Source organism: Rhyacophila brunnea, unplaced genomic scaffold, assembly GCF_057557595.1.
Source record: "Rhyacophila brunnea isolate RB1 unplaced genomic scaffold, BYU_Rbru_1.0 scaffold_2, whole genome shotgun sequence".
Classification (NCBI taxonomy): domain Eukaryota; kingdom Metazoa; phylum Arthropoda; class Insecta; order Trichoptera; family Rhyacophilidae; genus Rhyacophila; species Rhyacophila brunnea.
Genome location: NW_028232859.1, coordinates 16,847,199 through 16,870,667, shown reverse-complemented (window position 1 = coordinate 16,870,667; position 23,469 = coordinate 16,847,199). Strand labels below are relative to the sequence as shown.

The 23,469-nt window shown below is 30.8% G+C and overlaps 1 protein-coding gene across 3 annotated transcripts in view; it reads left to right on the top strand.

Moving 5' to 3' along the window:
* The window catches only part of HisT (Histamine transporter), a 154,671-nt gene that overhangs the window by 90,056 nt on the left and 41,146 nt on the right, over positions 1-23,469 (top strand). The window lies entirely within an intron of this gene.

Genomic DNA, 23,469 nt, shown 5'->3' with positions numbered 1-23,469 from the left:
AAATATTTGAATCTCGAGATTTTTTATATGAGTTCTGACCAACACCATATGTTGCAACTATTGAACTATACCTACTTTAAAAAATGGTCAGATTAAAAGTAAAAATGTTAAAAATATAGAAAAATATCGATAATCTTCTAACTTCCATAGTATTATGAATGTTATCAGAAAATTTACTTAGGTATTTAGTTAATTAAAAAAATGCAATTTTATTAAATCATCAGTCAGGTAAATGTAAAAAACTAGGCTATTTTGTAAAAAAAAGCTATTAATTAGTGAAATTCGATGTTAGATGGAACACAACCCGATAGGGTACGCATATATAATAGAATGTATCATGTTATATTTGGGTATTGCTAATTTAATGCTTGGGTAGATACTTTTGAACTATGTGTATAAGTTTTATATTTTACTGATATGGATCAGATTCTTCCTTATCTTAGCAATTCGCCACATATTTCCTGATTACATTTTACAAGCTTTGAACGCCTACAAAAGCACGTAATATTACCGTCGCATTGTAAATTGAAAAAGCCTCCTTTCTTTCGAATTAAAAGCTGTAGCAGTTATCAGAACCTACCGAAAACATCAAAATGCTAATCACGACTTTAGCACCGAGAACTTTTTAGTAGCAACATTAAATGGGGATATTTAAAACGCCTTCCCTTCCCAACCGCCGACTGGCAAAGCGATTACGGAAACATTTATACGAAATCCGCTGGTAAATGTTTAAAGATTTTAACGTGTATTTAGTGGCAAAATATAATGTTTATTTATATGGTGACCTTTAATGACACGTTTGGCCTTTATTGAGCCAGTTTGGTTTTAATTGCAGTTTAAACTTTCTACGTTCGTATGCTTACTCCATATTTACGTACCTAGTAGAATTCAATAGTAAATAAATAAATAAATGGCAATGACGTTGAAGAAAACCTTCTTCCATTCTTTAGGTACGAAGTCTAATTCACTTTATAATATTTAGATGAATAATCACAAGTGCAAATAACAGTATGTCATACGTTCATTCTAACAAAACGTCAAAAATGCACCATTTTGGGTATGCCTATAACTAAATAAAATCTATAAATAAGAAATCTATAGCTGCCAATTCAACTTCACTGAAATTTTGTCTATCTGTTGTTTTCTTATGTTCTAACTATAAATTTAAAAATAGATAGTTGATCTAGCTTACAGTATTATAATACAACGATGTATTTCATTTATTAATAAAATAGAAAAACCATAACGAATACCGCCAGTCAATAAAATAATGACTACCAATAACTAATACAAATACAATTTATGTGTACAACAATTTTCAATGAACAGCTAGCTAAAAAAACGTATGTTATAGAAAAATGACACATTCATTGTTTCTAAATGAGCAATCTAAAAAATATACACAAAGCTATATTATAACTAATGACGTATATTTGGTCTTATGACAATTTAATTAAATATAGATACCATAATCACCATTTCATGACATCATCAATCACAGCATTTGCACTAAACTAAATAAAACTAATTTTATCGAGTCCGGAAAATAGTACAAATACAGTTGGCCAAGTGTTTTATCGGAAACCGATGGCCGTATAGCATTAAGATCAAATTCATGTGTAAATAAACACTTAAAAATACATAATAAAATCACCGGAATACAAGGGAACGATAAAATAAAATAGGTAGATAAGAAAATTTTGAAATACAATCATGTCGTATATATTTATATAAAATTCCAAAAGATTCAAAGTTAAATTATAAATTATGTGCAAGTATCAATCAAGTATACCTATCAAATATGCGTCATTGTTTTATCTCAATACTATACATCCAATTCTTTCAGGTACGACAGCTCACGTATATAATACGTAAAATATAATACGTACAATTTACACTTAAAAAATAAACATACTCATTTAGTCGGAAAAAAAACTCAATTTATAAGTGATGAAATATATAACTAATAATATTATTTGTAAAATAATAAGATGTTATGCAGAAAACTGTTTATTTGTAATAAGTTTCTTCAATATTATCAATTTTTAAACTTAAGAGGTAATTAATATTGTTATGATATTATCATCTTACTCACAGTTTAGTAAAGTTAATATGGGAATATTTATTTTCAGTTGATCAATCAATAGACATGAAAAAATAATAAACTCGAATGACGTCGATTGACGTCGATTGATTTTTATTAATCCAATGATAAATGATGCCATAAAATATCGGTAGTTTACGTTAAGAGTGATTGCAATCAGCATGAATTATTTATATTATCTTCTTTAGTAAGTATAATAATAATTAATGGTTAATAAGTTACTGCTATTTTATGAAAATATTACCTATAATTATATCGAATCGATATTGTTTACATTATTACAAATAAATATTGTTCATAATAATACGTACATCATTGATAAACAAATCAGTTGAGAGATACTCACCAGTCACCATTAGTAGTTTTGACCCAAACTTTATATAAAAATAAAAAAAAGTAGTGATTATTTTGTTATGCATATGCACAAATCATTAAAATAATACGTTAGTAACTTTATCAACTTGACAAGACTATTCATAATATTCTCGTCATTGAGCGCGGAACAGTCTGACAATGGCTGCGTGGCTTAAGCGTCGGCCTATAGCGTCGTGGGTCCCAGGTTCGAATCCTGGATTGATCTGGAAAGTACACAATATATTGTTTTTCAATTTGTGTAAAAGTCGGAGTATCGACTCAATAGGTTGAGCAAGTGACTGACATCCATTTCTCATAAAAACCAAATCTGTTAATAAAAACCTCCACTCTGTAGAGGCCCATATAATCCTATTACGATCGGACATGGTCGAAAGAAGAGTTGTTAAAACCTCTGATGTGACAATGTTGTCAAAATGAATGCTTGTTTATATTTAAACGCATAATAAATTGAGAATATCTAAAATAATATTTGTTACCAAAATTAAAATATAACTAATAAATTATAGAAATCTCTGATGTAACCATATACGTAGCCATCACATTGGAGCTGTAACAAATATTCAATGATGACAAAGCCCCCTTCAACATGTCAATTAAATAAATCATATTTTTTACAATACATACAAAATAAATTAAGACTAGCTACAATTTGCTGATGATATAGCAGTTTTTAAATGCTCATTATCATATAATTGAAATGAGCTAGTGGGGTATAAAACCATTTTTAAATATATATATAAAGTAGGTCAGCTCATCGCCAATGTGCCGAAATTCTATAAAACAGTATCCTTCAAACTGTGCTACGCGAGAAAAAAAATACGGGATATACGGTTGAAAATGTTCATTGAATACTCAAACAATATCACTAGCATATTGAAAGTTTGGGAAATACTGAAGGAGATTATACGACAAAATAAAGAAAGAAGGTTCAAAGGAGATGAATAAAATATTGTAGAAGTGAAATGTGCCGAGAAGGTTCAAGAGCACTTATGACAACGATACAAGCGAGGAGTAATTTAACACGCCGTTGGAGAAAAATAACGTTTGCTCTACGATGCTATGATGAATGGCAATGTTTATTCATTTTGACAGTTAAGTTAAAGGTGTGCGTGTGAAAAGCTGAAAACATAATATTTGTAACAATGAAACTGAAATGTGAAAAAACACTTGTCATGACAAGTCACCTGAAGGTTAAAAGAAACACGTGTACATATCGTAGTTAAACTGCTGAAACCTCCGATGGAACATAATTTAATTTTACGGTAGAGACAAAAAAGTACTTTATAAACACAAAAATGAATATTGACTTTCACTTTCTTTTGTGTGTCTCTGAATAACTTGGTTATCTCTAAATGATATGTAAAGAATGCTCGTCGTCATCGAGTGTTTCTGATGACTCTAATATGATTTGAGACTGAATGTGACTTTGTATATTGGAGACAAACAGTAGACCGTCCCTTTTTTTAATAATCATAAGCAATCATAAACAGGTGCCAATTTGGAAAGAACATAAATATGTATAATTAATTATTTCTTTTATTCAACGAATAATTCACAAGACTTAAGAATGCACCATTCTAATTATTGAACATACATAATTTTGAAAAACACTTTCTGAGATAATATATTATAACCAATAGAATTTTTTTTTTTAAAAAAGTAAGCCACCCCGGCAGGGAATCGAACCCTGCATCTCCCGGGTTTACGCCGCCCCATCCGCGCAATGCCTCTATACTGCGCAGTGACATACTAATTGCGACAAATTTTAACTATTGGCCACTTTTAATATCCACTCATCAGCGCTCTTCCAAATCAAGCTACTTTGGCAATGGATTTTTGTTTATTAAGACGACAAAAATCGATTGCCAAAGTAGCTTGATTTGGAAGAGCGCTGATGAGTGGGTATTAAAAGTGGCCAATAGTTAAAATTTGTCGCAATAAGTATGTCACTGCGTAGCATAGAGGTAATGCGCGGATGGGGCGTAAGCCCGGGAGATGCATGGTTCGATTCCCTGCCGGGGTGACTTACTTTTTTCAAAAAAGATTTTTTCTATTGGTTATAATATATTTTCTCAGAAAGTATTTTTCAAAATTATGTAAGTATGTTCAATAAATATATATTTTTTTAATATTTACATTCACAAGAATCCTATTTGTTAGCGCCCCAGGTGAAAAAAATCTTTCAATGGTCCGTCCCTTATCAACGTGTGACCTGCTTGCTTATGTCCATTATTTTAAAAAAAGTCACGTTAGATATTGTATTAGTTGAAAACGAAAAATGTTTCCAGTTGTATCTGTTTAGCAAGCTTTTTTTCTAAATTGTCATACAGCTAGGAATTCTCGCTGACTTATACATATTATAATATGTATGATTAATTCACAAAATAAGTGTGCATGTTTAATAAAAATAAATGCCGTAGGTCACGAATACTATATATTATTATTACGTTTAGTCTATACTTACCAAAGAAAAGTCTTCATGTATATCGATACCATATTATTAATGATGGTTTTATCATTGTTTTAGAATTAAAATAAATCCTAATCCAGATATTATTCGGAGATAGCCGAGATTTTTTTCAGCTTATTTCAGATAGTAAAAAAATATTTATTTGACGTCAGTAGTGAAAAATAATGAATTAAACGAATTGGTATCTTCTCGAAAATATATTTCTAAATTTGTATTTATATTGACAAAAGATTATAAGTACGTAATAAGTTAAACGTACAATCGTAATATTTCATGTGCCGCTAAAACCCTTAAATTCTTTTCTCTACAGACTTTTCATATTGTATCCGTAGTATTCACAAAACATTTCTCTTCGTCGTGAAAATGTCACATAGATCATGTAAATACATATAATATTCACAGACGTGCGTATAGAAATAAATCGTTTTCTCACAATACCTCAGAGATTTGTAAGACATCTTTCGATATATTATATATTTTAAGATGTTTAAGATAATACATTAGGTAAGTAATTCCATCTCTAACTATCGTCCACGCTATGTTTATTATTATAAAATACCACATTAGAAAGGTTATATTTTTAAATAAAATCCATAGTTTAAAAAAAACAATAGGAAAATCATAATAATCAGCAACATTAGCGGAGAGATGACGATTGTTTCATAAGCAACTAGACACTTGCACGTATATTGGTTATAATCAACTCTCTCTACCAATAATTAAAAACAATGCAATTAATACAGGGTAATAATCTCAGTGACCCATTTTCTTAATGTATTCGAGAATCACCTGCATGGTCATCTGTAGAGGAAAATTTAAGAATATAATTTAAGAATTTTGGAATGACTTCAGCTCTTGAGAATCTCTATTCTGTCTCTAGTCCAGTGGTTCTCATGTGCGGCCACCAGAGGATTTTTCTGTGGCCACCAGCGCTTTACATAATAGAATTTCAAAAATTTATTTATAAAATTATGAAATTGGTTGAATACACATGACTTGTCTTTAAGTTCTTTCTACGCTCAAATAATCCGGAATGTGTTTTTGTGATGAGATTATGTGTGAAATAGTCCATTTCTGAGAATAAAGTCAATTCAAAGAATTGGCAACAATTGCTTTATTAATATTATCGATTTTTCCTACTACTGTGTACTGTGAAAGATCATTCAGTGTAATATACTTCATAAAAAAAACAAATATTGAAGCCAGTTGATAGATGAAAACTTAGAAGCACCTATGCGGTTCGCATTGGAAAAAGGGAGTATTGAGAAATTTCCGTTTGCATTATTTTTAAATAAATAGATATGTACTAAAATGTTCAATGTCAATTGTGCGGTCACAGTTAAATTTAACGTGAGAGCCACTGCTCTAGTCACTTGTCCAAAATGCATAGATCACAATACAAATATGTTCACTTCTTTTATAGACTACGAAACATAGTAAATTATTGGCAATTCTAAAAATATTTGGATTGAATGAAAACGACTGACGGATAATAAAACAGTTGTATTGGAGTCGGCGGTATTGGTATGCCTGATGACGGAGAAGGTGAAAATTTGTAGGACGTACGATCAGCTTATACATAATAATTACCATTTACAATCATTCATTATTTACAAATGAATCAACGATATCCAGAAAAGTATACAGATTAATAGTAGATGGGTCAATACTCCGTTATACTAACGATACATTGCTACTGAAGGTCGGTGCATAATGTCGAAAACCTTCACTGATTAAAGTAAATGAACATTAGTAAAGCATGCGGTCGTTTAATTTGCAAACAACGGTAATCAATCAGCAAAGGGTCGAAAACGTTCACCTCTATATTAAGGGCGAGTCGACAAAGAGGGTAGACAATGTAGAACATATTGGTTACCCTCTATAGGAAGATTGGAGCCCAGATCATGAGACCAAGATCAGAATCGAGACAGTAAGAAACGTTTTTGAACAAATACAAGATTGCTTCTGTAATCGAGACATGTTTATGTTAGATTGTATCCGTATTAATTGGTCTAGTGAGTCGAAACCTGGACATTTCTGCCTATTGCCTACCTTCCTGGGCTACTCACATTACCAATGAGATGATTTTAAGATGACCCAATTAGTTAAGAAAACTTATAATATGTACCAACAGGCGCAGGTGTATGATTTACTGCAACTCAAATGCAGGGAAAGATATAATACAGCAAAAACAGAAGGAGATTATCTTGGCTATTCAACCTCCGTAAATGGCTCAATATTCAATTCGTTGGTAATTTGGCTCGGTTGGAAGATGTACGGTAATTTGGTACCCAACCTTTGATAGAAAACGGCACTAGTAGAAGATGGTTTACTAATTGAATTCTCTTAATAATAAATCATAATTTAAAAATACAAATAACAATTGATATGGCTGCAAAATAAACAATGTATTGAAGCTTTATTCTGTTACCGCTAAAATTCAATACATACATTATCTGAAATTAAATTAGCAAAGATGCATATTATTATATTTATATAGATATCTATTATTAATTTAATTACCGGTACATAGTTTGTACTACTAATAATTACACTTTTACACAATAGTTTAGCTCATATTTCTTCATTTAAAAGTTTTAAAATATCCACTGCCCTTTATCAAGTGGCACAGTTATGACATAATAAAGTCAGAATTGCTCCATTTTCGTAAATTATTTACACCGCACTCAGCAAATTAATGAAATATTATTTTCACGTCAGCTTTATTTAAGCATGGTTTATTTTTATTAGGCAAAGAGTTGAGATTCTAAATAACTAAGGCGTGGCATACAACTGATAAATTATCGTAACAAGTTCATGAATAATGAGAAAACACGTGAAGTATTTTCAATATTATGAACATCAATTCTTAGTAGTTATACATTGTATATATAAATATATACTTAGATATATGTATGTTATTTCACTAAAATGTTCAAATAATTAAAATTCTTGATTAACAAATACGTATGTGCATTTTTATAATACATAGTGTCTTCATATTATTTTATTATAAACAAATTTTAAAACATACACCCGGAAAAGTATACTATAATAATATGTTATTAAAGGTTTCCGCAGACAACGCTCGACAGAACGCATCGTTTGACCCCCCACGCGCCTGTTAACCTTTCCGTTGTAGTCGACATGTATGTTTTCGCAGGGCACAGATAGATGGTTAAAGACGCAACCACCAGACGGTGTAACGGGCGGGCAGCTTGTCGGACTATAAATTCAACTATAATTGCGAAACATCAGGCAATATCAGATAATCGTGCATTTCAATATTTTTATTCTATTTCTTTACAAAAATCTTTATTTTTATAGATATTGTTTATGCATTATGTATTAATGTATTTAAATGCGTTCTTAATTTTACCACGATTTTATTAGCTCGTATTTTTATTTGTCCAGTACAAATTTCTTCTTGTTGGTCAATGATTTGTCTTGGACGATTGAAGATTTTTAACTAACTTCCCGACTAGACTCGAAACTTTTAGAATATATCATAACACGATGACAATGCATTCCTTTAATACTTTTAGCCATCTTTAAGCAAAATTGAATTTATTTTCAGTTAATTCTGTTCTGTAAAAAGTAAAATACTATTATTGGTTGCTAAAAGGGTCCTAGCAACTAAATTATTAATATATACGTGCGTTACTATGGAAATCAATATGAAATGTCAAAATGACATTTCAGTATTCTATATTTATTCAGTATTTCTATCAAGTACAAAAAAAGTATTTATTAATACATAGAATTAAAAACGTGGTATATAAAAAGTTCTTTTTATCTTGTAATTATTTCTTATAAATTCTTTGTTATTATTTCCATACGTTTTCCGCTTCTAAGATGGGCATTTGGGTCATCTGAAAAACAGAGATTATTTGTAAAGATTTTTTAACAAATAATTATAGTTAGGTATTTGTTTAACCCATCGGAGACAATGGACACCAATTTCAAATGTGTTCATTATTCTGGAATGTTAAAAAAATACGTGTGAATTTGATTTGTAAATCGGAATTTTAATATGCGACCGACGGATGGTTTTATGCATGTGGATAAAATCATTTTCAAATTTAATATTAATTAGTATTATTAATACATTTGTTATAACCCTTATTTTCCATGATATTAATAAATAAAAAAACATTTTAATCAAGTTAAAAGTATAAAGTAAGGAGTACGGTAAAACAAAAGAAAACTACCATTAACACTTATAAGTGGAGCATATAAGTCTTCACAGAGTGGAAGTTACTGTGGAACATGATATTGCAGCCAACACATTTGTTTGTTGTTGATAAAAACGTGATGCATTTTTTGTCAGACTCACATTATCAGAGATTGGCGCTCTACCAACAAAACCACCATAATAAATATTTTGAATATTAAATGAAATCTGAGTCGATTCTTTATTATGTAATAATAATTATTATCCTGCAGTCTGGCAGCATATAATGGGCTGTTTTATGACGTTTATCATCGTAATCTTGCCACGACTCAATTGATTATATTACATTATTTAAGTTTAATATATTATTATATTTACTAAACATGGGTTCCTACCAGTGGAATTTATAAAACAAGGGAAGTCGCTCTTTTTCATTACATAACAGTGTCAGACGTATAACACTGAATTGCATTTATTGCAACAAAATCAATACCGTCAAGGCTTTTCAGTATTGCGTATGTAGCGGTGGTTGGAAAATGTCCTCGCGTAATTATAGGACCAAAGCGAGGGGAACTTTTTGTGAGCGTTCTTTGGCAAAAAATAATGAGTTTTACGTGAATACGGAGCAGTTTTTTACGTATCAAAAAAAGTTTGCATACTGTGAAACATTTTTTACCATCTTTATCGTGACATTGATAACTAGGTATACAACAAATCAACTCATATAATATTATAGCATTTTAATATTATGGTTTGATTAATATAACAATTACACTTTAATAAATTACTATAATGTGTGTAATTTTAGTCCTTCTCCAATAAGTATTGCCAGATTTTACGAGTGTCTTATTTTCTTTGTACATTTTTTGAAATCTATATAAGAACTAATATTTTAGAACACTTTTTTCATAAAGTCGCCTGCGACGAAATTTTCTTTTCTAAATGTTTTCATACAATGTGCTATCATATTATTTAACGCGGCCTCTTCGCGTGCGTAATACCAACTATTATAACATATATGTGTCGGTTTCACAAAATTGTGTTAATTCACCGTGGTCCAATAATGTCGTGGGTCCCAGGTTCGAATCCCGGGTCTGGCAAATATACATATTGTTTTTCAATTTGTGTTTGGAGTCAGAGTTTGGACCTAATAGATTGAGTAAGTGGCTAACATCAATTTCTCGTAAAAATAAAAGTCTATTAATCATGGCACCTACATTTTAAAGCAGGTAAAGGCCAGGATCTTTGGTGGCCCCCTACCTATCATTAGGGCTAAAGGGAGTGAGAAGCTCTACAGGATCGTTTTCTAAATGTTTTTTTAGGTAAAATTAAAGGTATTTGGTGTATATATTAATACTTTGCAAGTAAAATAGGCTCTCGGCATCATATTATTAGAACATTTTTTGATTACTTACATTTTAAAGTGATTTAATTAATAAATACGTAGGTACTATCTAAAAAGATTAAAAAGTAAAATGTTAATGAAGTTGTACTTCTTTTGGCGCGTTTGGGAAATCAGATCAGACTGTATTTTTGGCGTGTGACATGTAACACATAATTTATCTTTTCACACGAAAAAATTCGCACTCGATTGGATTCGAACCACCGATTGTTCGGTTATCAGCCGAACGCACGACCTTTACGCCACAGTATGATACTGAAATCGTGACGATTATACAGTATAATATTATAGTTTAGAATTGTTCCGTTGCCTAGGCAGCGAATTTATTATTGCCGGCCATTTGCAATTCCTTGCGTAAACAAACTATTAAACAGTGACAGTTGGTACTTTAAAAATAAAAACAACGAGAAACCATTATATAATTTAATAATATAAGTTAAAGTGTATAGAAATAAACCAACGGCATTCCAATAAGCGGTTCTTTTTCTTGAGTATGTAATTTAACAAGATAACTAAGAGCTAGTCAAAGAATCTAGTTTATCACAAGTTTTGTTTTTGTTTTGTTACGCCAAAGAAGTATAATTTCTAACGCGCGTACATAAAAATAAATTTAAAATTAAAAATAAACGTTACGTATACAATGTGAGTTCGTTAAATGATCCCATCTTATTAATAGATACATATTACTATATGGTCATGGATATTATTGAAATTTAGTTTAATAAGTTTTCTCTAAAATGTATAGAAAAGAAGAAAAGAATATGTAATATTATATAATATTATACAAAATAATAATTTTCCAATGGTTACCAAATCAACCATATTTAAAACTTTGTGAAATCACCATCAAGTATTGCAATACAAAAGTTTAATATAAATATATTCAGGTACAGTTCAAACCCTTTTATTTGATTATCATTACTATATTAAAGTATAAAAAAATTGGGAGTTTGAAATTAATATTTAAAATTTTATAATATTAAGTGTTCTGTGACTCGAAAAAGGCCGGGAAGCACTTTATTAGACTAACCATTTCTTGTTTTTATTATTTTGGAAAAAGTATCTAAACTTTTATTTAAATTAGATCATAATAATAGTTTCTGTAAATTTATTATAAAAAATATTGTTATCATTGCTGAAAGTTTATTTGTTATTAAATCAAAAGAATCGTAATTAAGTTAACATAGAGCTATTTCATTATCTCGAACAGCATTTCGTAATTATACGTAAAAGGAAAATTATTATACCATTTAAAGGCTACAGGCGTTCCGGAAATTTGATTAATTTTATTGGGGGCATCAACAAAACTTAAACAGGATGTACTAAAAAAATATAACAACACAACTGAGTGCCTACATATTAACATGTTATAACATTTTCTCCGCTAAGGAAAAAATAAACCAAGGAGCTAATTAACTTAATTTTGTGCATAAAGTTTTTTAACACATCAGAAACATAGCTAGGTACATAAAAAAAACTATTTACATTTCATTGTCGTGATCCCCATATTCTGAATCTCTATTCAGGATCTTTGGCGGGCCTCCCTACCTATTGCTAAGGTTAAGAATAGTGAGAAGCATTACAGCAGGTAAAATTAACCGAATTCCATCTATTTTTAACGATTTTATATATATATTTAAATAAACCTGCCATATTAAGTTACTGATCGTGACCCCCTTCCGTTGAAGCCAAGCAAAATTCGACTCCTCGCTATATTAGATAAATCGCCATTTTTATTAGTTAGGAAACACAGTAAAAATAATTATAAAATAAAATTCTACGCGACGTCAATTATCATTTAATTAAGTATATCAATCATCATAAATCTTCTTTTGCGTTGTCGATGTCTGCATATTATAGCTTATGAATGTTCTGAAACAACATTTTAAGAGCACAACGGACAACCACATATTTAAAAGTATTAACATTCTTGAAGTAAAATAGCTCTTTTTTACTAATAGAGTAAATTTGTGATGTGAACTGGTCGACTCACTGCACCACCCAAAGCCCGGGCCCCCAGGCTAGAACCCCATCAGCCACCCCTTGTGGGGACCATTCCCATCGTGTTCGGGCACCGAGCAACCATTAATTATGACAAAATTTCGTTACATGTACAACAGAAGTATCAGTCCAAAATTTGTTAATATTGGTGTTCATTTTGAAACGACATAATACCATTGTTACGAAAAATTGTTGTGATTATTGAGTATAGCAGTAGCTTAAACGGTAAAACACAGCCCTTGGAATGCAGTGGTTATGTGTCTAAGTCACAATCTGTATAAAAAAAATATTGTGTATTTCTGATGTGTTCTGATCTGATGTGGAAATTATGTGTATTGAATAAAGAATGTAAATTCTTAAACCGTGTGTACCATTTATAGATTTTAATAAAAATATTTTAAAATAAATTTGTTGCTAAAAATATCCATAAACAATATTTGAAGGTCATCGATAACATGCATATTTATTTATATTATCATTTTCAATGTTACACGAAAGCAGCTAGTAGATAATTCACGAGTAAAATGACGACGATTACATATTGCCATAGGTAGCGGTTGAAATTGATCAATTTACTCCATTGAGTTTATGACTGATGACAAAATTGACCGTGATTTATGTAAGTACATACTCCATCTGAATTCACATTAATTTGTTGCTTACATAAGGTAAGTGCAATGTGACTTACCAGCTTTGAAACATAATAAAACTTGCTTGTATAAATGATTTTTTTTAATAAAAAAAAACTCTCTTCTTCTTTTTCTCTCGGTACCATCTTCTATCGAAGAATGGCGTCTAACTTGTAGTACACCTATCTCTCCTAGACCGGTCGTATCAGATTCCCATCACCTTTAACTTTTAAGATTAAGTAGTCTAGAAAAAAAAATTGTATCTACGCTTCTGCTGTAATATTATTAGTTGGAGGAAATTATACTTCTAATTATTGCGGAAAATATGGATGAAGCGTGCAGTTTTTCTGCATTTGATAGTAGCTTTTTGTTTTATTGGTCCATCTTGAAACCTTCGCGTTAGCAATGTGATCAGTCCAGGATATCTCCATGGTACGCCGATACAACCACATTTCGAAAACCTCTTCTGATTTTGCGTTCATTTAACGACTTCCAAGCTTCGACTCTATATACCAATCCTCTATTGAGTGCCCAGACCCATAGAAAAACTTTTAACTTGTATTATTTTTGAATTTATACTTCTTTAGGCGCGTTTGGAAAATCAGATTATAGTGTATTTTTGGCGTGTGACATGTAAGACATAATTTATTTTTTCACACGAAAATAAACGCACTCGATTGAATTCGAACCACCGATTATTCGGTTATCAGCCGAACGCACTACCTTTACGCCACAGTATTATACTGCAATCGTGACGATTATACAGTATAATATTATAATTTAGAATTGTACCGTTGCCTAGGCAGCGAATTAATTATTGTCGGCCATTTGCAATTCCTTACGTAAACAAACTATTAAACGTCATAGTGGCAGTTGTTACTTTAAAAATAAAAACAACGATAAATTATTATATAACTTGACTATAGCGGTCCTTTTTCTTGAGTGTGTATTTTAACAAGATAATTAAGAGCTAGTCGAAGAATCTAGGTTATCACAAATTTTATTTTTGTTTTGTTACGCCAAAGAAGTATAACTTCTAACGCGCGTACACAAGTACACACACCGATTTTTTTTTTATTAATACAAACAGTTTTTTACGAAAACATTATTAATTATTAGTTAAAGTTACAACGTTTAACAATAATTAAACTACGCAGCACCTATCCTGAACCATCCTGTGAGTAGAAAGTTGACGGGGCTAATGTGTATATTATATAATATGGTCACTATCATCGATAGCATTATTATTTTACAAACCGCTGTTTGTTTCTTGTCGAAAATGTGTATGGATAGGAAAGAGCTGCACAAGTTGGTTCATTGGTTGGTCCACTGGTTGAATGTCGGATCACCACAAAGCCCAATTTTCTGCCAACGTGAAGATCTCTTGATTTAAATTGTTCGACATTTTTGTAATAGCTTTAATGTACCGTATTTTTTTTAATTTTGCCTCTATGGTCTCCTCTCTCTCATGGGCATTAATTTAAAGTCGTGTAAATTCAGTCAATCATACTTGAGTGCGTGTCACCCTAAGTCTTGGCTAACTGCTCCTGAGATGTTCCCAGTCATAAAAACATATTGATACTTAACATTTAAATAAATTGGTGCCATTAACATCAATATTTCTTGCCTAATTTATCTAACCTTGTTAATAATATTAGACATGCATGTGTTTGAGTATAGTTAACTTGGTTCAGCTAATTTTCAGTTCGTATTATCAAGGTGAATTTTGTCTTTGTGAATTAACATGAATGTTAGGCAAATAATGGTAGGCAATATGTTTTTGTTTGATTAACAAGGTACATAATTGAAAATTAATTGGCTGAAGTAACACTGACATATAAGTTATCCATGAGTGCAAACATCTCATGTGTGTCCTTCCATAATGACATAAAATACAATAATGTACCAGTAGCGTACGTTCAATAGATACTGTAAATTAAAAGAATCGCTATAGATATTTGATAAATTACTATATGGTAATACTATGTATTTATTCCGCAATTTTATGATAAATTTACTTATCTTTACTTCGTCTAAATTCTAAAGTTTCTATTTTAGGAATATTAAGTAAATATTATGTTGAAAATATTTGCAATATTACACACCATATTACTTCATCGGCCGACCGCCAAGAATCAATTATTATCAAACCCAAAATAGATAATAATATGTAGCAAATAGTAGGTAAATATATATTTCAATAGCATCCCTATAAGCAAATGTTTGCACACACCACTCATAGATACCTACATAGATAGTTAATTCCAACATCCTACTCAACACGTTCATATTATCATCATATTATAATTATTCATAATATTATAAGAAACTAAATTAATAGTAATATGAACCTCCAGACTTCGATATTAATACATACAGTATACGTTAAATATAATGGGGAGCCTGGGGTTAAAAGTAACGAGTTACAAAAATGTAAAATGTGTAATAACTTTTACTAATATGTATCACTCAAATTCTGTTGTAAAAGCAACGCAAGATCGTTATGTGCCATCTCTCATGCTACCACCACACAATCATTTATTGCTGTCAAACGATTGTAAACCGCACCAGAAGATAGAAATCGTGTTTGCCTATTACAGTATATATATATATATATATATTGCTGTTATATTTACAATATAATTCGAGACACCTCAAAATACCTAATATTATTACCAACTAATTGCTGTGATATGTAATGTTAAGTGTTTAGTGTTTAATATAATATATAAAGGTGTGCATCTCTGTAGTACCTCTTTATATAGTCGATGCACGGTATTAGTACATATTTTTTCTCTTTCCGCTACTGGAAGAACTTAGACAAAAGTAGCTGACTCCTGATGATGGTGACACTCTATAGTCTATATTCATGTTGTTGATTTAAAATTGGAGATATTTTTATAATTTATTTATTTACCTATAACATATGTATCTAAATCAAAAAGATTTTTCAATTTTTGTTATAACACAGTATGTGCATGTTACAAGATACGTTAATTTAAATACAATAGATATTTAGGTTGTCACTGAATGTTTTTTCTTCGACATTTCGGTTTCTTTCTCCTGTTCATGCATATGTATTCACATACCTAACAAGCTTCAATGCAATCTCTTGTGAATGGTATCGACAACCAAGCTCAAATATCGAGAAAAGAAGGAGTAAGATCATATTTGTAATCTATAAATATATGTCAATATTACAAATAACCGGGAAAGTCTCAAATATTATAATAGTATGTTTATAATATAATATTATTATATATAGTATTATATTTTGCTTTATTGGTCCATTTAATCATTAAATAATTAAAGTTTTTAAGCTCAAAATATAAAAATAACTGTTAAATTTTCCCCCGTAGAATTCAATTTTTCAATAGCATAATATTGATTGTATATTAATATTAATACTTTCATTGTTTTTAATAAGGGTTTCAATGAAAACACGTTCGTAAACATTGTGCTACAATATTACTTTGTCTACAGGTCTTTTTATTACTTTTCACCCTTGCCTTCCCTAGCTTCGTCATAAAGATGGATATATTACTATACAATATAGATACACTTACATAAGTAAGTATGTAGATGCTGTATTCATCAATGTCTTTAGATTTTTATCATTCCTCTATAGTCCTATGTCGATCTTGGCCGCTTATCAAACCATCCTAGTTGCTAAACAGATTGTTTACTAGAAACCGCTGCAGCTATTAATAAAAGGACATACTCTAGATCTTAACACGCATTGAAAAAAACAATGTGCGAATTTCCCAAAGAAGGAACTCGAACCCATGAACCATAGCTTCAGAAGCAGATGCTATACCTCAAGTCTACCGCAGATGTTTTTAGAAATAAACGTTCTACAGAGAAAATAACCAAATATTGTTATTGTAAATAAATATAAGGTTTAAGGATCCAAGTAGTTTGCAGTGGCGAAGGGTGGAGGTAGGCTGTTAAGATCCGCCATAAACAGTGCACATTAAACTTTTTCAGACATACATATTTGTTTTCATTGAAATAAGACTACAATTTACAGAAGGTGTTGGTTAGTTGTTAAAATTCAATTAAACCCTGAGAAACCAAGCCATAATAGATAATAGTCCAAAAATACATGTCTATCTATAAAATATCTAAAATTATGCAATTAAATCATACATAACTTTGAATATTTTTTATAAATAGAATAATATTTTTTATTTATTATAGTTTGATTAAGTCAGGGCTTGACGAATTAAAAAAAATAACCAACAATATGTGTAATATGTATTTTTAATCCCACGAAAACAAATAACTATAAATGAAAAAGTGTGCACAATTTTGTCGTATTGCCCAAATTAGACCAAAACTATTATGGGTTCGTTTAGGCATGGCTTAATTGATTTTTAAAATCTAACTAACACCATCTGTAAATTGTAGTCTTAGTTCAATAAAAACAAATACATATGACTAAAAAAGTTTAGTGTGCACTATTTATAGCGAATCTTAACAGCCTACCTCCATCCTTTGCCACTGGTAGTTTGTCTTTACATCATGTATCATTGGAATTTAGGTACTGTGTGTCAAACTCGTATCATAGGAATGGTATCTTGACAAACTATTAATTTGTTTTTAGTTGATATACCTACACATTTCGCTTAAATCGACCGAGTAGGTAAGATGATAACCTACTTCTATTAGGTATACATGTAACTCGTGACTGTATTTCGCAACTGCCTTATTTGCGTCTTGAATCCTTCCTGTGGCATTTATAATACCTCAAATCTCAGAAAATGTATAGGCCCTGGGTTTATCCTCTTTGGCATGTCTTGGAAAATTCGCAGGGATGAGTTGTCTGATTACGTGCTTGACAACACCTTTTGTAACTTTGAATTTTGATAGACTTTCAGATTCACTATATCAATTTTCTTTACGGATGCTGTACGCGCATTCTTTTCAATAATACAGTTCGCTTGCTTTTGAAGACATAATGATTCATTAATATTTAGAAGTATTAAATCGGATGAATCAATAATTCAATGTCAGATTAATGTTCACATTGATGACACTATAAAATAATATAATACGGTTGCAGTGTTTTACGTTTTAAATATTCAAATGAAAAAACTATATATTTATTTATATATTTGAACTTATTGAGGAAAATAATACATGCAACGTGATTTAAAAAAAAAAGTGACTTCCTTTTACTGAGTCTGTACGTTATACTAATATATAATACGTACAATATTTTAAATAATGCAAATGGTTGTAAGTCATCAATGATCAAAGACGTTGGTATAAGCGAGTATTAATAGTTCTCGGAAAAACACGGCATACTAAAAAGATTGCAATAGAAATAGATTAATATTATTATAGTATTTCCTTGTCTAATTGCGCAGTTATTATTTTAACACTAGATTCTTGTACATATAATATTATATAGAACCACGAAAGACTTATTTTATAAAATCGCGTTAGGAATAATAATTATTATTAATAAAAAAAAAACGAAAATACTTTAACTATTATTAAGAACAGGATTTATTGTAGTTGAAAACTTTATTTTATAAATCATTGGAATACTATTGAAAGTGTGGAAAATGAAATTTACGAAATAAACGTACACAAAATAATTAATAAAATATAATACTCACATTTGAATAAGTACCAAAATAATTCGTAATACAGTTTGATAGTCCTTCCACGCCAAGGAAGTATCTACGTAACCATCTCACAATGTTCATGAAAGGTGCCTCGTTAATTAGATTAGTCTTTTTAAGTTGAATTGGAATTAACGATGGTTCGGTTTTATTATAATAATGGCGGACCTTTGATGGAATTTTCACTTTTGAAGGGCGGTTCATGACGAGTTACAATACCCCCGCCCCCTATCTATGCGGTATCATCTCCCACCTAATCAATATCCAGTGGCGTTACATTATGAAAGATCGTAAAAGTTACAATATTAACTTTCACGTTTTCATATTATAATATTATAAGCTAAATGTGGCATGTACTTTTAACTGGGAATAGATAACAGTGGTACAGCAGTGAGAAATCATCTACCAGACTGCATGTTGAATGGAAATAAATGATTATATAACAAACAAAAAGAATAACAATACACGCGTAGACAGTTTTATAATATACCTATAATTATATACATACAGTTACGTCGAATGACGCATTCCTGCATATCCGAATAAACTGAGTTTTTTCAACTTTATAGAAATTTCTGAACTTTTTTAATTTTACCACAGGTGGTTGGTTATTTTCATAAAAAAATCGGTGTGTGTACTTATGTACGCGCGTTAGACGTTATACTTCTTTGGCGTAACAAAATAAAAACAAAACTTGTGATAAACTAGATTCTTTGACTAGCTCTTAAATATCTTGTTAAATTACACACTCGAGAAAAAGGACCGCTTATTGGAACGCCGTTGGTTTATTTCTATACACTTTAACTTATATTACTTAAGTATATAATGGTTTCTCGTTGTTTTTATTTTTAAAGTACCAACTGTCTATCTGACGTTTAATCGTTTGTTTACGTAAGGAATTGCAAATGACTGACAATAATAAATTCGTTTACTAGGCCACGGAACAATTCTTCGTACATATAATAATAAATTCGCTGCATAGGTAACGGAACAATTCATATAATATTACACTATATAATCGTCACAATTGCAATATCATACAGTGGCGTAAAGGCAGTGCGTTCGGCTGACAACCGAACAACCTAGGTTCAAATCCGATCGAGTGCGATTTTTTTTGTGTGAAAAAATAAATTATGTGTTACATATCACACGCCAAAATACACTCTGATCTGATTTTCCAAACGCGCCTAAAGAAGTATAACTTCAAAAAATATTTGTTAGGATTACAGATAGATAATTTAATTGTATTTATAAACGTCAGTACTTAGTTTCTTATGATGACACTATGGATGAAATAAGAAATCGAGTTGCAATACGTATGACAATTTTATTTCATTATGTTATTTTTAGTACGTTCTCATATTTAAATTCGTTTCTAAGCGTTATGCGTCAGGACCCTCATCATCTTCCTGTCACGAAGTGCAGATCGTGCAATGTTTTCGATTATGTCATCTATTGATATGTTTCCATCAAATTACAATAATTCAAAATGGGCTGTAATTCGATTGGCTATTAATATAGTAACAAATTGTCATCGCATGCTATCCCAGATCAAAAATGGAACATAGTAAGTTTCAATGCTACTAATAATTATTGTTAACTTCAATATCAGATAGTTATTCAAATATATTATGTATCAGAATAATCGTTATAATGTGTAGAAAGTTCAATGATTCAGAATTCTCCAAGTATATACTATTATATCCCCATGTGTAACAAATTAAACTGGTATGTACCACCGCTGTGCGTAACCGCAGTTTTATAATATTATCATTTCATCGAATGCCACCTCAAAGTTTACTGCCATTCTGCGTTGCCTTTATTTCCGAATGGTGATGACGCGAGCATGTAGATTGTACGACGTTCAATGCTTTAGTTAACAGTGGTTTTCAAACTTTTGAAAGTCAAGTGAGAATGATGTTATTGAAATTATCGAAATAACACCCCGTCAGTCTCAAATGTTATATAAATCAATTACCTACTTATATTATCATCTCACTGCAATTTTCGTGCGTCAATGCAGTTCTTACTTAATTCCAAATGCATTCGATTAGAATCAAGTAAGAACTTCATCGAGGCACAAAAACTGTGTTGTCGTATGTTTGAGCCCTTAATTGGATAGATTTTAAAATATGTTTTTATTCTGATATACTTACACATTCACAAACACATAGGTATATAAGTCATCGGTACAGTAGGCGAACATTCTATCAACTCCATGCACTACACTCTTTAAAAGTATTTTCAAGGAAACCCTGACCTGCCTACGCAGCTAAACTAATTTCTTTAATATCTAAAAAAACATATGTGCTTATACGCGCCCGCGATAACCGAGTAGTACGTCGAAGGTCTAAGGTTCAAATCCCGGGTCTATAAAAATCAACATATTATTTTTAATATGTATTTGGATAAAAAGCATGGATCTCATACGTTGAGCAAGTCTAAAACATCCATTTTTCGGATAAAAGCTGTTACCTAACTTCTTCTTAATGCGGTCAATATCTACTCTCGATTATAGAGCCAATGGGAAAAAAAACATCTTGAAAGTATTTCAGAAACTAATAATTGATAAGTTGAGATTGATGGGTCCTGTCAAAAAACAGAGTTTATAACGTAATAAAAAGCATTGTAGGTCATAAACAGGTGCAACCATGGAATAGTTCATTGTGATCATGAATCAGGACATTTAATTAAGATTAACCTTTGGCGCCTTTGGGAGATGTTCTCGGGGCACTTTTTGAATACCATTGCTTTAGTAGAATGTCAAATATAATGTACCCCACGTGTAACAAATTAAAGTGGGCTGTAACACCGCTGCCAGGAACCGCAATGGCATATCATCTCATAGCACGTCACGTCAAGGGCTGTCAAGCGGGGACGCCACTAACGAGCATTCAAATTTCCATCCATTAAATTAAATATGCGAACCTGTCAAAGAAACTCCGACGCGTAAAGTTTTCCAAGTGCCTGCCCCACAGTCGATAGTGTCACTCACACATTCATTAATTTGTAAGAAATTATTGCCTGTCAGTCACCCACCACAAGATAACTTTCAGCAGATTTACTGCTAAAGATCCTAAAAAGAACGTAAAAAAATAAAGCCATTTTAAAATGTCAGCGTCAATCCAATATAAAAAAATATATTTAAAAAAAATCTAAAGCACTAAAATGAAGAGGCAAACATTAAATTAACCCCATACTCATCACTGACTACGTAACTGTGGTCAATTAACTTTGTAATCCACCTACACTGATACCGATTTTGACCACTCTACACTCTACGTAGTGACATTAAAATTGAAATACTATTACGTACATACTTATAAAAACAATTAACCTAACCTATAATCGCACCATCAAGAGATTTTATTAATATTATAAATTCTAATATTAGTTGAAGTAATTAAATAAGTTCACCTACCGCCTGTACACGTACATGGATTTACTTATTACTTATTTGCGATAATAGCTGTTTACACGTACAAGTGCTGACTGTCTCACCAATCTCATTCTTCAAGAGTAAGCGAGACATCATCATTGTATGGTACTATTTGACAGGTCGTAAAAATTGGTTAACTTCAAAATGAGTCTGCGCGGTGTAGTTCATTTTTTTACCGGCACCATTATTATTCTACTGCGTAGGCGCAGATTCGCACAGTTCAATTGTCACGAAATTTCTGAAGTTTCTGAACTTTTTCACGATAATACGTGTATACACGTGCACTTTTTTTTTGTTATGGCCGCGATAATACCTACTGTCAACAGTAAATCCATGCACGTGTAAACGGGGTATTAGTTTGCAACAATAAGTTTTCACATTTTTAATCCGTGAATCATGATTCAAACATGTGACGGCTGTGTATGTATCACATTCTATTGTTAAGGGCCAGAGTGTTATGTGAACGTTGAACATGACAAATTTGGGGTATCTTTGCGAGTTTAGCCTAGATAGTCACTGGACTGGGTAGGAAAAAATGTATATGTCATTATGGTGCATTGTCTTTTTTCATTTTCTAAATTAATATTTAATGGCAAAATACAATATATTAATGCCATAAAAGACTATCTAAACGTAATCATGTTAAAATTTAGAATTGGTAACGCGGTGGATGCATTTAGTTTATTCGTGGATTATACCGTAACATTGTTTATTTGGTATTTAGTAGATACATAATAATATTTAGTAACATTTCATATATTATATTCATTACCAACTTAGTATTATTAAATTCCCAACACGTTATCTAGTCCCATTCTTTACATGCAATGACAATTTAATACACTTATTAAATGCATTAATTATGATTATCTAAAATGTATCTACTATGGGTTATTACAATCACTTCAATAATAAAAAAATGTTTTTATACTTGATCCTATACTTGGTAGGTTATAAGGCGCTTACCTTCGTTTATTGTATTAACTTATTATATAAACGAGAATTATTAACCGTATTCATTATCTGTGTATTTATCAGTGGTGAGTGCGCATAATGCTTTAATGGGGGATGCTTCTACCTACTAGAGGCACCTAACAGAAAAATACGAAGCTTGCAATTTGAGACATTTTTTTGATAATTTATAATTTCAACTGTATTAATTAATATATAATATAATTAATATAATAATGTATCTGAAAACATTAAAAAGAAAAATATGTTTTATTTTAAGTCAAAGATAAA